The sequence below is a fragment of the Myotis davidii genome, unplaced genomic scaffold, assembly GCF_000327345.1.
Source record: "Myotis davidii unplaced genomic scaffold, ASM32734v1 scaffold149, whole genome shotgun sequence".
Classification (NCBI taxonomy): Eukaryota; Metazoa; Chordata; class Mammalia; order Chiroptera; family Vespertilionidae; genus Myotis; species Myotis davidii.
The window spans coordinates 1410195-1422877 of NW_006352194.1; the positions used below are offsets into that span (position 1 = coordinate 1410195).

Sequence of the window (12683 nt, forward strand, 5' to 3'; positions counted from 1 at the left end):
CATTGATGTGATATGTGCCCTGACTGGGGATTGAACCTGCAACCTAGGTATGTGCCCTGACTGGGAATCAAACCCACAACCTTTCAGTATATAGGCTGATGCTCCAATTAATATTTCAGAGAGGAAGGGAGAAGGGCAGAGAGATAGAAACATCAGTGATGAGAGAGAATCGTTGATCAGCTGCCTCCTGCACGTCCCCAACCCAGGTATGTGTCCTGACCGGGAGTTAAGCCAGTGACCTCTTTGTTCATGGGTCAACGCTCAACCCCTGAGCCACACTGGCTGGGCAAGTTTTACCTTTTAAATTTAAACTGTACAATTCGGTAGTTTTGAGTATATTCACCAAGTTGTGCAAGCATGACCACTATCTAATTCCAGAACATTTTCATCAACTTCCAAAAGAAACCTAGTATCTGTTAGCAACTATGCTCCATGTTTCCCTCCCCCTAGCCTCTGGTGACCACTAACTTACTTTCTGTCTCTATGGATTTACTCAGGACATTTCATATACATGGAATCATACAATATGTGGCCTTTTGTGACTGGCTTCTTACACATAGCATAATGTTTTCAAGTTTCATCCATAGTATAGCAACTTTCAGTTGATTATGGCCACCTTTATTCCTTTTTACTTCTGAATAATATTCCATTATATGGATATACCATATTTTGTTTATCATCAGTTCAGACACTTGGATTGTTTCTACTTTTTTGCTATTATGAATATTATGAATATTGATGCCACAAACATTCATTACAAGTGTTTGTGTAAACAAAGTTAATTAATACAGAGTGACTAATTAATGTACTAATTATGCATTAATTAACACAGAAGTAATAGAATGTGGTAAGCATCATGTAGTGGGTTTTTATTTGTTTTGGCTGCCCAGCATCTATTCCTCCTTCTTCTTAGTAACAATACCCATATTCTCTTTTTTTCTAAATATTTTTAATTGATTTTTAGATAGAGAGGAAGGGAGAGGGAGAGAAAGAAACATCAATGTAAGAGCGAAACACCAATCAGCTGTCTCCTGCACACCCCCTACCAGAGATCGAGCCTGCAACCCAGGCATGTGCCCTAAAATTGAACCGGCAACCTTCTGGTACTGGACAATGCCCAACCGAGCTACACCGGTCAGGGAAATAGCTATATTCTCTTATAAGGACACTTTCAAGAAAGCTGACTTCACACCAAATCCAGGGTAAACCCTATTTAGGTTAAGATCAGCATATCCTACCTCCATGAATATTGATTAGTTTAGCGATGGGCAAGTGACCTTAATTCAGGCCAATGAGATATGAAATGACCTTTGCTAGGCTTCTGGAAAAGATGCTTCTTTGTTGTTCTGAAGTAGCTTCCTTGAAAGATGTTCTCTTCCTACTAGAGATGAGGGAAGCACATGTAGCTTTCCTAGAAACTGTTACAGCCATACTGAGGCAAAGGAGCAAACTGTACAAAATCAACTATTTTAGAAGAAACCAGCTCTTCGGAAACATCACTGAGCCTCAACAATGAGGACCAAACTTCACCTAAATTTTCAGTTGGTGACTAGTAAATTCCCTTAATTGCTTAAACCAGTTTGAGGTAACTTTTCTGCTGCTTAAAATCAAAAGATTACATCAGAATATTAACAAAAACTAAATTTTTATAGCACTTTATAATATAACTCTGAGCTATGTGAATTCAATGGTGAACACACTGGATACTGCCTGTGGAAATCATGAAAGGTTTCATGTAGAAAGTGACATCTGAATTACAACTTGCAATTTAGAAGGTATTTACTAAATATGCTGGGCTAAAGAAAATTAAGCAGATTTCTTTTATTGGAGACCTCAGAGACTTTAATATATTCATTCATATTATATTCATAACATGAATTATGAATATATCCAAGAGAGGAATATAATATCCAGTGTTTCCCAAATTTATTTCACCCTGAACACCTGGTAGTATCTTAAGGAATCCTGCTGGCTTCAGAAACACTGGTATGTATAGTGTGTTAATGGATGGCTAGAAGAGATTAAGACCATCTTGGCCCACTTTTTAGGAAGTTTGCATGAAGGTTAGGACATTTGAGAGAAATTTAAAGCAACTGGTAAACCCTGAACAAGTAGAATAGATCTTGGTAGCTTCTTGATCAAGTCAAGTTTATCAGCTAAGCTCTGTAGTCAAGAAGAAATCAGAAAGGCTAGTCATTAATGGTAAATCGTTCTTTAAACTTTATCTTTAAGGCTCTTTTTAATTTTTTTCTGGAGTCCTGGAGCAAATTCAACAAATAAAAGAAAATAACTATTAGTAAAGTAAGTTAAAGTGACACACTTAAAAACGTATTGCCTGCGGTATTTGTAGGAAATACCTGCAGAATAGAGGCATGAGTAATGAGCAACTGATTCCTTTAACAAGGTAGTTGGTGATGCACTTGTCACATCTCAGTTTCACTATATAATTGTAAATGTACCCTGAAATAAATACCACATCTTTTCAGCTCTAGCTATCATATAGGAACAATTGATAGCTGGAGAAAACTGCAATTTATAGTTGACAAAATTAGAGAATTAAAGGTTGTTACTCTACTAAGACAGGATCATTAAGTCTCTAAAACCCATTTACAATAATTGATAGTAACTCCATTTAGCCCAGCTGAAGGAGTCAGTGAATAGAGCATCGGCCTGTGGACCAAAGGTGCCTGGGTTTGATTCTGGTCAAGGGCATGTACCTTGGTTGCAGGCTCCTCCCCAGCCTGGGCCCAGGGCTTGTGGAGGAGGCAACCAATCGATGTGTTTCTCTCACATCAATGTTTCTCTCTGTCTTTCCCTTTCTCTCCCATTCTCTCTAAAATTCAATGGGAAAATATCCTTAGGTGAAGATTTTTAAAAAGAATAAATAAATAAATAAATAAATAATAAACAAACAAACCCAAATACTATTTCTAGAAGAGCTACCTGGTAGAAAGAAGAAAATACAAACACTGATCTTTTTTCTTTAAGAGTAAAGGCTTCATTGACTCTTATATGCATCAGCCAGTGCTTATCCAAATTCTAGGCTGAAATAGTATCTTACATACCGCACACCTATTAATAGAAGGCCAATTTGTCCCAAAGCAAGAAAAGCACACAGAACCAAATTCCTGGGCAGCAAAATGCAAATACTGACAAAATAAGCAGTTTACAGGGAACTTCTTATCAACAGCTAAGTATTTAAAGGTAGAGAAAACCTGAGATATTCCTCAAGGTCCCAGATTGATACATCAAACATTCACTCCCAAGTTTGCTACTTAGTAACTGAGTCTCTAGCTAAACTATCTTAAAAAGACGTAAGCTCCACCGGCATGACTCAGTGGTTGAGTGTCAACCTCTGAACCAGGAGGTCATGGTTTAATTCCTGGTCAAGTTATATGCCTGGGTTGCAGGCTCAATACCCAAGGTGAGCCTGCAGGAGACAGCTGATCAATGATTCTCTCTCATCATTGATGTTTCTATCTCTCTCTCTCTCTCTTCTTTCCTCTCTGAAATCAATAAAAATATATCTTTTAACAAGAAAAATAATACACCCTGACCGGTTTGGCTCAGTGGATAAAGCGTCGGCCTGTGGACCAAAGGGTCCCAGGTTTGATTCCAGTCAAGGGCATGTACCTTGGTCCAGGGCATATCTCAGTGGGGGTGTGCAGGAGGCAGCTGATCGATGTTTCTAACTCTCTATCCCTCTCCCTTCCTATCTGTAAAAAATCAATAAAATATATATATTTTAAAAAATACATAAAGTATGCCTTAGCCGGGTGTCTCAGTTGGTTGGAGTGTCTTCCTATACACCAAAAGGTTGCAGGTATAATCCCGTTCAGGGCTCCTTTGGGAGACAACCAATTGATGCTTCTCTCTTACACCAATGTTTCTCTCTCTCTTCCTTCCTTCTTCTCTAAAAATAAATAAGAACATACCCTCCGGTGAAGATAAAAACTAACAACACATAAAGTATAAGAAAGCAATTACCTCTGCTCTGTCCTTTTAAAATTGTTACAATATTCTTCGGACCCAAAGATTTGTTCCTTACCTTGAAATCTTCCACTTCCCCCAATGCTAAATCTTTTTTCTTTATATTTTACTCTGCTTCCCTGAACACGATTCCCAAAGGTTTTTTCAAATAAACCATTCGATATTTTAGGAATAAAATATATGGCATATTTTCAACAGAATCAAAAGGCAATTCAAGATTCTACACTTTGGGGCTTAACAAAAGATCACTCATTGATTAAAAAATAATAATATTCTGATTCCTTTCAAATGTTTCCATTGGGCTATGAAAGTTTTTATTGTAAAGACAAATATTATCAACCACTATTTTTTCTTAAATTATTTTCAGCATAGTTGTTGTGGCTCAATTGGTTGAGCGTCATCCCGTGCACCAAGAAGTTGCTAGTTCATTTCTGGTCAGGGCACATGCCCAGGTTGTAGGCACAAGCCTCAGTAAAGGGGCATGCAGCAGGCAACCAATTGATGATTTTCTCTCATTGATGTTTCTATCTTTCCCTCTCCCTCTCTCTATGAAACCAATAAAAACATATTTTTAAAAATTATTTTCAAAATATCCTGTAAGTATAAAATAATGTACAATAGATATACAAATGTACAAGGGTATCTTTCATTACCTTAAAATAAAATTATCCCAGCTACTTCCCCATGGTATCACCCCAGGAAGTGAAAATCAGAAAATACAATTATTTCTTCACATTTCACCAATGGCATAGATGAAAAGAGAGAGAAAGAATGCACAAGCTATGGCTGCTCTTGAATGAAAAAAGGCAAAAATGAGGAAATAAGGAAGAGCCAGGTGACTGAGAAGAAGTAAGAGCTAAGAAAAAGATAAGGGAGGAAAGAGAGAGAAATTGACCCAAATCTGTAAAATCGGGCTGTAGAAAATATCAGGTCCAGATAGAATGTGGGTGCTGAGATAGAAAGACTGCTCACTGTACTAGGAATTAGAATAACTGCATTCTTGCTGCACCTCTGAGATATCAGCTTATGATGCTAACCTCTGTTTTCTCATCTGAAGTATAAGGAGATTGAACAAAATGCCTCTGATGTTCCATTTCTAACTGTCTATCAGTTGCTGAAAGGCTCCCAGGCATGGGAAACTAATAGAAGCCAACATGGAAAATTAGAGGAATCTCAAGCTTAGAAAGACTCTCACAAAGTGTATCAGGACAGAAGAACAGCCAGGATAGGAAAAGAAACTGAGAAGTTGAAGAGTCAAAAGCAGATACCACATGAACTATCTCTGTTTTTCTACCATTGCTATAAGAGAAGAAAAAATACATTACTACCTAATAACATGCTTTCTTCTATTAGGTTGAGCCACATGAAATTATTGGTATTCAATTATTACCCCAAAAAATGACAATTTCATGATTCAAATTAAGATTTTCCATCTCACACTGAAAACAATGACCTGATTTATACTGATTGACATAGAAAATGATAGATTTTATTTAATTTTTTATAAAGCTGATATTACTCAGTAACTGGTAAAACTATTAAACGGCCCCACATCTATTGTTGTAATTAATCTCCTTATTTCAAGATGAATTCTGAGATGCTATATTCCCTTCTTTTCAGTGTATTATGCCTCCATTTTCCATCAGTTAAGGAAACTGAATCACAGAAATGAAAACATACAATTTTCTTTAGATAATATTGAAGAAATCTTGAAATGGAGTGGCCTATGGGAAGAAGTTTAAACAATAATGCTACATTAGTCTCTGGGAGAAGGAATACAAATAATATATAAAAGAAAGCCAGTCATGTACAGAAAGAGGCTGGCAATAAGAAAAATGTTGAACCTACAAGAGGAAAGAGATATCCCAACCAAATAGCTCAAAAACTTCAAATTGATCCTTGCCTAATCATGAAGGAACTGAAAGAAGCATTCCGTTGTTACTCTGGTTCCTTAGTAGAAGGAACTAGCTCTAAGGAACCAAGACATTAAAAAGAGAAGTAAAAAGGAGTGGCTCAACCTTTGTCATTCAAACACAAACAACAACGGATTTACTTGAGGACCCACATCTGGAGATCTGAGGTTTGGCCATAACCCTGTCACTAACTTGTTGTGTGGCCTTGAACAAGTCTTCACCTTCCAAAATCTGAATTGTCATCTCGTCAAAGTAAGGAGGTGGAACAAATGATCTCAAGCAATATAATTTCAAACTTACAAAAAATTTTCAAGCATAGTAGAAGGAAGTCTCCCCTAAGTCCTTTTTCTGACACATTTGTAATACCTTAACTAATAAAGAATTAAAAAATAAATAAATAAAAATCAGTATCAGTGACTTGGTTAACCTGGTGATTAATGAGGTTCTTCCATTATTCTCCCTTTGTAAGTATTAAGTAATTTAAGGAAAGACACTTCACCATGTAAATATCCTGCTGCCCAGCAAACTTACACCCACCAGTTTTAGCATCCATGACACTAACAGTTTCTTTCTTTTTTTTAAATTGAATGTATTGGGGTGACATTGATTAATAAAACTATATAGGTTTCAGGTATACAATATATCACCTGTATATTGTATTGTGTTCACCTCAAGTCTCCTTCCATCACCGTTTATTCCTCTTATACCCTCACCACAAATGAGTTTCTTACTCCATCATTCCATCTGTAGTCATTAGTTGTCATCCTACTAAAAGGAAAGGCTTTCACTTTTCCTACATTTATATAATGATTCATCTACTTATTTATATCAGTGTGGACTCGTAGATTCTTATTTTATTCTCAATGGTTTATAACCCATTACTAATAGTATTTATTTTTATTAAAGCAGGGTTCTTAATATTTTTTTGTACCATGGACCCATTTACCAGTGTGGAGAAGCCTATAAACTTCTTCTCAAAATAATGTTTTTAAATGTACAAAATAATTATGAGGATATTACACAGGTTTACAGTGAAAACCTATTATACCAAAATAGTTACCAAAATATTAAAAATTTATGTTACAGTAATAAATCTGTTTCTTTAGCAACACATTAAATAACAAGATCTAGAAATGAGTGCAAGCTCTATCAGTGTGTCTGCAACAACTGCAATGTGATGAAATTATCTGTGCTTTCTAATCCAACAGTTACAAGTAAGGTACTACTAATCCTGCTGTGGTTTTGTTACTAATATTTATACTAAAAGGCAGTGTGAAATTTAATTATGAATTAGTGAAAATAAAGATGTAATTTTCCCCATCTACCTTCATGGACCCAGTGACTTCTATCCTGGATGCCAGACTGAGAATCCCTGATATAGTCTCCTTGTGCCCCTAACCTCTCTAAGACTCTAAGTCTACCTTAATAGCACATCATTTTTCAGGCCCCAAATTTCAGTCCCTCAATATAAAAGTTCTCCCATCAATGTATAAAAACTAAATAAGATTTGAAAGGACACAAATTTGAGTAAAAGAAAAAAACTGCTTTAGGAATCCAGGGTCCTGCCTGACTCAGTGGTTGAGCTATGAACCAGAAGGTTATGGTTCAATTCCCAGTCAGGGCACATTCCAGGTTGAGGGCTCAATCCCCAGTGTGGGGCATGCAGGAGGCAGCCGATCAATTATTCTCTCTCTCCATTGATGTTGTTTCTCTTTCTCTTTCTCTCTCTCTCTCTCTCTCTCGCTCTCTCTCTCTCTCTCTCTCGCTCTCTCTCTCTCTCTCTCTCGCTCTCTCTCTCTCTCTCTCTCGCTCTCTCCCCTCTCCCTTCCTCTCTGGAATCAATAAAAATATATTTTTTAAAAATCCAGGGTCTTATAGCACTAAGGCAAAGAAGTAGCCCCCTGAAGACTGGCCTGGACCTGTTATAGGTCCAGCGAAACTGAAACCCATATAAAAGGAATAACTTACCCAGGATCTGACGAAGAATAGAGTCTACAGGCAATGGCCAGAAAAGTCATCTTTAGAAGGCTTGGTGATGAAAAGACTTAATGGGCATCTATTCAAATTGTGGATTCTAAAATGACTGAAGAAATAGAAGCCTTAGGAATTCCAGCTTGGATGTAAGGATCTGTTTATGCTATATGACATAGAGACTGAAAATAAAGGGGAAAACAAGGCCTGAATTCCATTATTATAAAGCTGATGAGTTGTGTCAACTTTTCTAGTTTTTAGTGCAATATGATTTTCCCTTAAGAAATCAGATATTCTTAGCTGGTATGACTCAGTTGGCTGGAGCGAGTTCAATTCCCAGTCTGGGCACATACATAGGGCACATAAAAGTCAGGGCACAATCGGTTGCAGGAGGCAACCAATTGATGTTTCTCTCTCCCCCATCTTTTTGTATTTGTAAAATACAAAATAAAAAAGAAATCAGATAGTGTCATTGTTCTCCCAGTTCAGTGATAATAAACCACAGCAGTTTGACTATAATGAATGTGAATACAGTCACATAAGAGAGTTCTGAAAATTATCCCTAGATTTACTAAATAATACATTTTCTCATGTGATTTTTTTTTCATTATACTTAAGAAAGACCATGTTCGTTGGGTTCTTAAAACTTAACTTCTGGATTTAAATGTCAGAAATAAAACAGGATTGAGCTGAAAAACCTAGTTATATTATCTTAAAGCACCAACCGCATGAGAGGCAACAATTTGTAGATCAGGACGTAACAGCAATGTTGAAGTTGCAGTGAACTCTCCGAGTAGAAGAAGGAGCCAAGCAAAAACAATTAAGAATAGCTGAATGAAGCTAAAGTTTATAAAATCATTGTAGAAGGGTAAGTTTGAACAATCAAGTTTAAATGCAATGCTTTCTAAAGTGGTCAAAAAGTATTTAAATTCAAGATACATGTTTAATCCCTTGGCTGTAAGCGATTTTCTTTGGGGGTGGGTGGGTAAGAGTTTTTGATCTAACATTAAATCAAAGGATTCTCCCCTCCTACTACTTTAGGAAGTTTGAATTCCACTGCAAACTAGATTTTACTTCTCTACCACTGATCTTCCTTAAAACTCCTCACCGAATCTATGCATGCAGGCAAGTGTTTAAATGCAAGGTTATTTCATCCTTCCTGAAATAAAAGCTATGTTTTTGAACACTCATGTAAAGTTAAACAGTAGATAATTCTTAAGTCTATCCCAGTTTTCTTCAGTGTTTAAAATCTGAAGACCTGGACATCCTTAAAGTTCTCTTTCCTGACACTCCTACGATCTTATTTTCCAACATTGGACTTGTCATTACTCATATCGCCATTAAGTCACTGTCTGTGCCTGCTCCTTTCTGTTGAGATGCTTAACTATTCATTGTTCCCACCTCTTGATCTACATGCTGAGAACCTGAGAACGGCATAATGAACAGACGAACATTTTTGGAAACCTCAAATAATATATAACTTTTTAAAAAATATTTCTTATTGACTTCAGAGAGGAAGGGAGAAGAAAAGAGAGATAGAAACATCAATGATGAGAGAGAATCATTGATCAGCTGCCTCCTGCATGCCCCACACTGGGAATCCAGCCCGCAGTCTGGGCATGTGCCCTTGACCAGAATCCAACCTGGGACCCTTCAGTCCATAGGCTGACACTCTATCCATTGTGCCAAACTGGCCAGGGCAAATAATATATAACTTAAGTGATTTTAAAAATGAAATAATCTGAGCTCTGGCTGGTGTGGCTCAATTGGTTGGAAAGGTTCCAGGTCCAATACCCGGTTGGGGCATGTACTGGAGGCCTTCGATTGATGTTTCTCTCTCTCTCTCCCTGCCCCCGTCTCTAAAGTTAATAAAAACATAACCTTGGGTGAGGATTTTAAAAAAAAAATAAATAAATAAATAAAATAAAATAATCTGGAAATGAATTTTTACTGATTTGAGCCTGTGATGGAGAGTTTTATCTCCACTACTAGATCGATTCTTAAAAATAGCCCTGTTGCCTGGCCAGCATGGGGCATGCAAGAGGTAGCCAATCAATGATTCTCTCATCATTGATGTTTCCATCTCTCTCTCCCGCTCCCTTCCTCTCTGAAATCATTGAAAAAAACATATTTTTAAATTAAAAATAAAAATAGTCCTGTCTTGTCCAACTTTATATTCCACAAAAGACCTAACATAGTACTATGCCCACCGAAGGCATTCATTTACTGAAAATATGTTCAGAAAGTGTTAGCATGCAACCCTCTCAGTCTATTTAGCATATAACTGTCTCGTAACAAACCTGGACTGGTTCTTCAGACCATCTATGCTTAGAAGACACCAGCCCAATAAATAATCTAGAAATATGTGCAATAGAGGAAAATCATGGTAAAACTGTCATTTAAAACAAAGCAGATCCATATTTACAATGCTTGGAATAAGACTCTGAAAACATTTGAGTCTCATATAATGACTCTCTAGATGTACATGAAATTACACAAGTCTTCTGTTTCCTTTAATTCCCAGTTATAGCTTTAAAGTACACAAAAAGTTTGGAGTCAGTGCTTTAAGATTTTGTATGGAATCTCTTGCAAGTCTCTCATAGACTCCAGATCATTTTAATCAGAGCTGAAGCCCAGGGAAGAATTGACTTTGGGATGGGGGAGGGGGAAGCTGGGGAATTCAGAATAATAATTAATAACCAATCATCAACAAAATTAACTTTTAAAATAAATATACATTTAAATCAAGGAGACAAATTCTGCCAAAATGTTTTCAAAATGGAAAGAATCGCCCTAACATGTCTGGCTCAGTAGATAGCGCATCAGCCCATGGGCTGAAGGGTCCTGGGTTTGATTCCCATCAAGGGCACGTAACTCAGTTGCAGGTGCCTGCAGGAGGCAACCAATAATGTTTCTTTCTCTGTCCCTCCCCCTTCCTTCCACTCTCTCTAGAAAAATCAATGGAAAAATATCCTCAGGCAAGGATTAACAACAAACACACAAAAAAACCAAGAAAGAATAACCTTGAATGGGAAAGGAATAAGAGAATTACAAAACCTAGGAGAAAACATTATACATCATGTTAAAAAATGACTTTGGTCCTGGCCAGATAAGCTCAGTTGGTTAGAATATCTTCCTGATACACCAAATTTAGGATTCGGTCCCAGTCAGGGAACATACAAGGAGCAACCAATGAATGCAGAAATACATGGAACAAGAAATTGATGTTTGTCTCTCTTTTCCTTTCTAAAATCAATAAATTAAAAATTAAGGAAATAAACCTCCCTTTAAAAAAATGACTTTACATTGAACAAATCACCTGTACCACCTCTAAAAGCTTATAAGATCTCCAATTGGCCCTTCTTTTTTTAAAATCTTACTTATTGATTAGAGAGAAAAACATCAATTTGTTGTCCCACTTATGCATTCATAGGTTGATTCTTTTTTTTTTAATATATTTTATTGATTTTGTACAGAGAGGAAGGGAGAGAAATAGAGAGTTAGAAACATCGATGAGAGAGAAACATCGATCAGCTGCCTCCTGCACACCCCCCCCACTGGGGATGTGCCCGCAACCCAGGTACATGCCCCTGACCGGAATCGAACCTGGGACCTTTCAGTCCGCAAGCCGACGCTCTATCCACTGAGCCAAACCGGTTTCGGCGGTTGATTCTTTTTTAAAGAAGTATTTTTATTGATTTCAGAGAGGAAGGGAGATGGTGATAGAAATATCAATGAGAGAACCACTGGTTGATGGATGGCTCCTGCACACCCCACACTGGGGATGGAGCCAGCAACCCCCGCATGTGCCCTGACCAGAACCTAACTGTGACCTCGTAGTTCATAGGTGGACACTCAACCACTGAACCACACTGGCCAAGTCTTTGGTTGATTCATGCATGTGCCCTGATTGGGGATCAAACTATTATCAAGACCAGGCTCCAAACAACTGAGCCACAAGGCCCGCCCTTCTTCTAAGGTAACCAATATGTAGTTTATTTGGAGTAAATTGTGACTTCTTAAAAATATTTTTTATTGATTTAAAAGAAGGGAGAGGAGGGAGAGAAACATCAATGATGCGAGAGAATCACTGATGGCTGCCTCCTACACGCCCCCTACTGGGGATGGAGCCCACAACCTGGGGACGTGCCTTGACCAGAATGGAACCTGGGACCCTTCAGTCCGTAGGCTGACGCTCTAACCACTGAACTACCGGCCAGGGCACGTTTCTGTGACTTTTGCTGACCGGGAGGGTACGGTTTGGCTTGAAGGACTGAGGGTTCCAAGAGAAAGATCGGAGACTTGGTCTGCAAGGCTGCTTACATTTCAGGGGGTCGAGGGCCCATCTTCCCAGCGTCTGGGCGTTCGAACTTGGGAACCACTCGAGGGGCCATTAGAGCCAAGCACGTCAGATCTCGGGGCCTTAACTTCCCCATCCGCAAAATGGGTCAGACGACCACTACTTCCAGGGGGGAGAGTCCAGGACTAGAACCCGCGGCCCCCGCCGACGTGAGAGCCGCCACCTAGTTAGTGGGAAGTGGGAGGTGGCGCCGAGAGGAGCGAGAACCGGGCAGTATGCAGGAAGTGCTTTAGGGTTGGGAGGGGAGAGAGGAGGCGGAGGCGGGAATGTGAAAGCCGAGCTCTCACTGCGGAGTTTGTTCCGAAGCTCAGGGAAGGCGGGGCGAAGCTGGGGTGAAGGGGTTTGTCAGTAGATGGGCGAGACGGGCTCCCTCCCCCTCGAAAAGAGAGGGCTGGGCGCGGGGGAGGCTCGGAGGCGGCGGCGGAGGAACGGGGGGAGGGGAAAGCGGA

General features: G+C 38.7%; 1 long non-coding RNA gene across 2 annotated transcripts; it reads right to left on the reverse strand.

Annotated features, from left to right (window-relative positions):
- Window positions 1–1909: 1909 nt before the first annotated feature.
- On the reverse strand, window positions 1910–12669 carry LOC102757683. 2 transcript variants are annotated; one of them, XR_001512115.1, is made up of 3 exons: window positions 12198–12669; window positions 7872–7977; window positions 1910–2258 (listed from the first exon to the last, which is right to left on the reverse strand). It is a non-coding gene; the product is annotated as an uncharacterized LOC102757683 (long non-coding RNA). The 2 variants fall into 2 exon arrangements; XR_436373.2 differs by having other exon boundaries at window positions 7872–7986.
- Window positions 12670–12683: the final 14 nt, after the last annotated feature.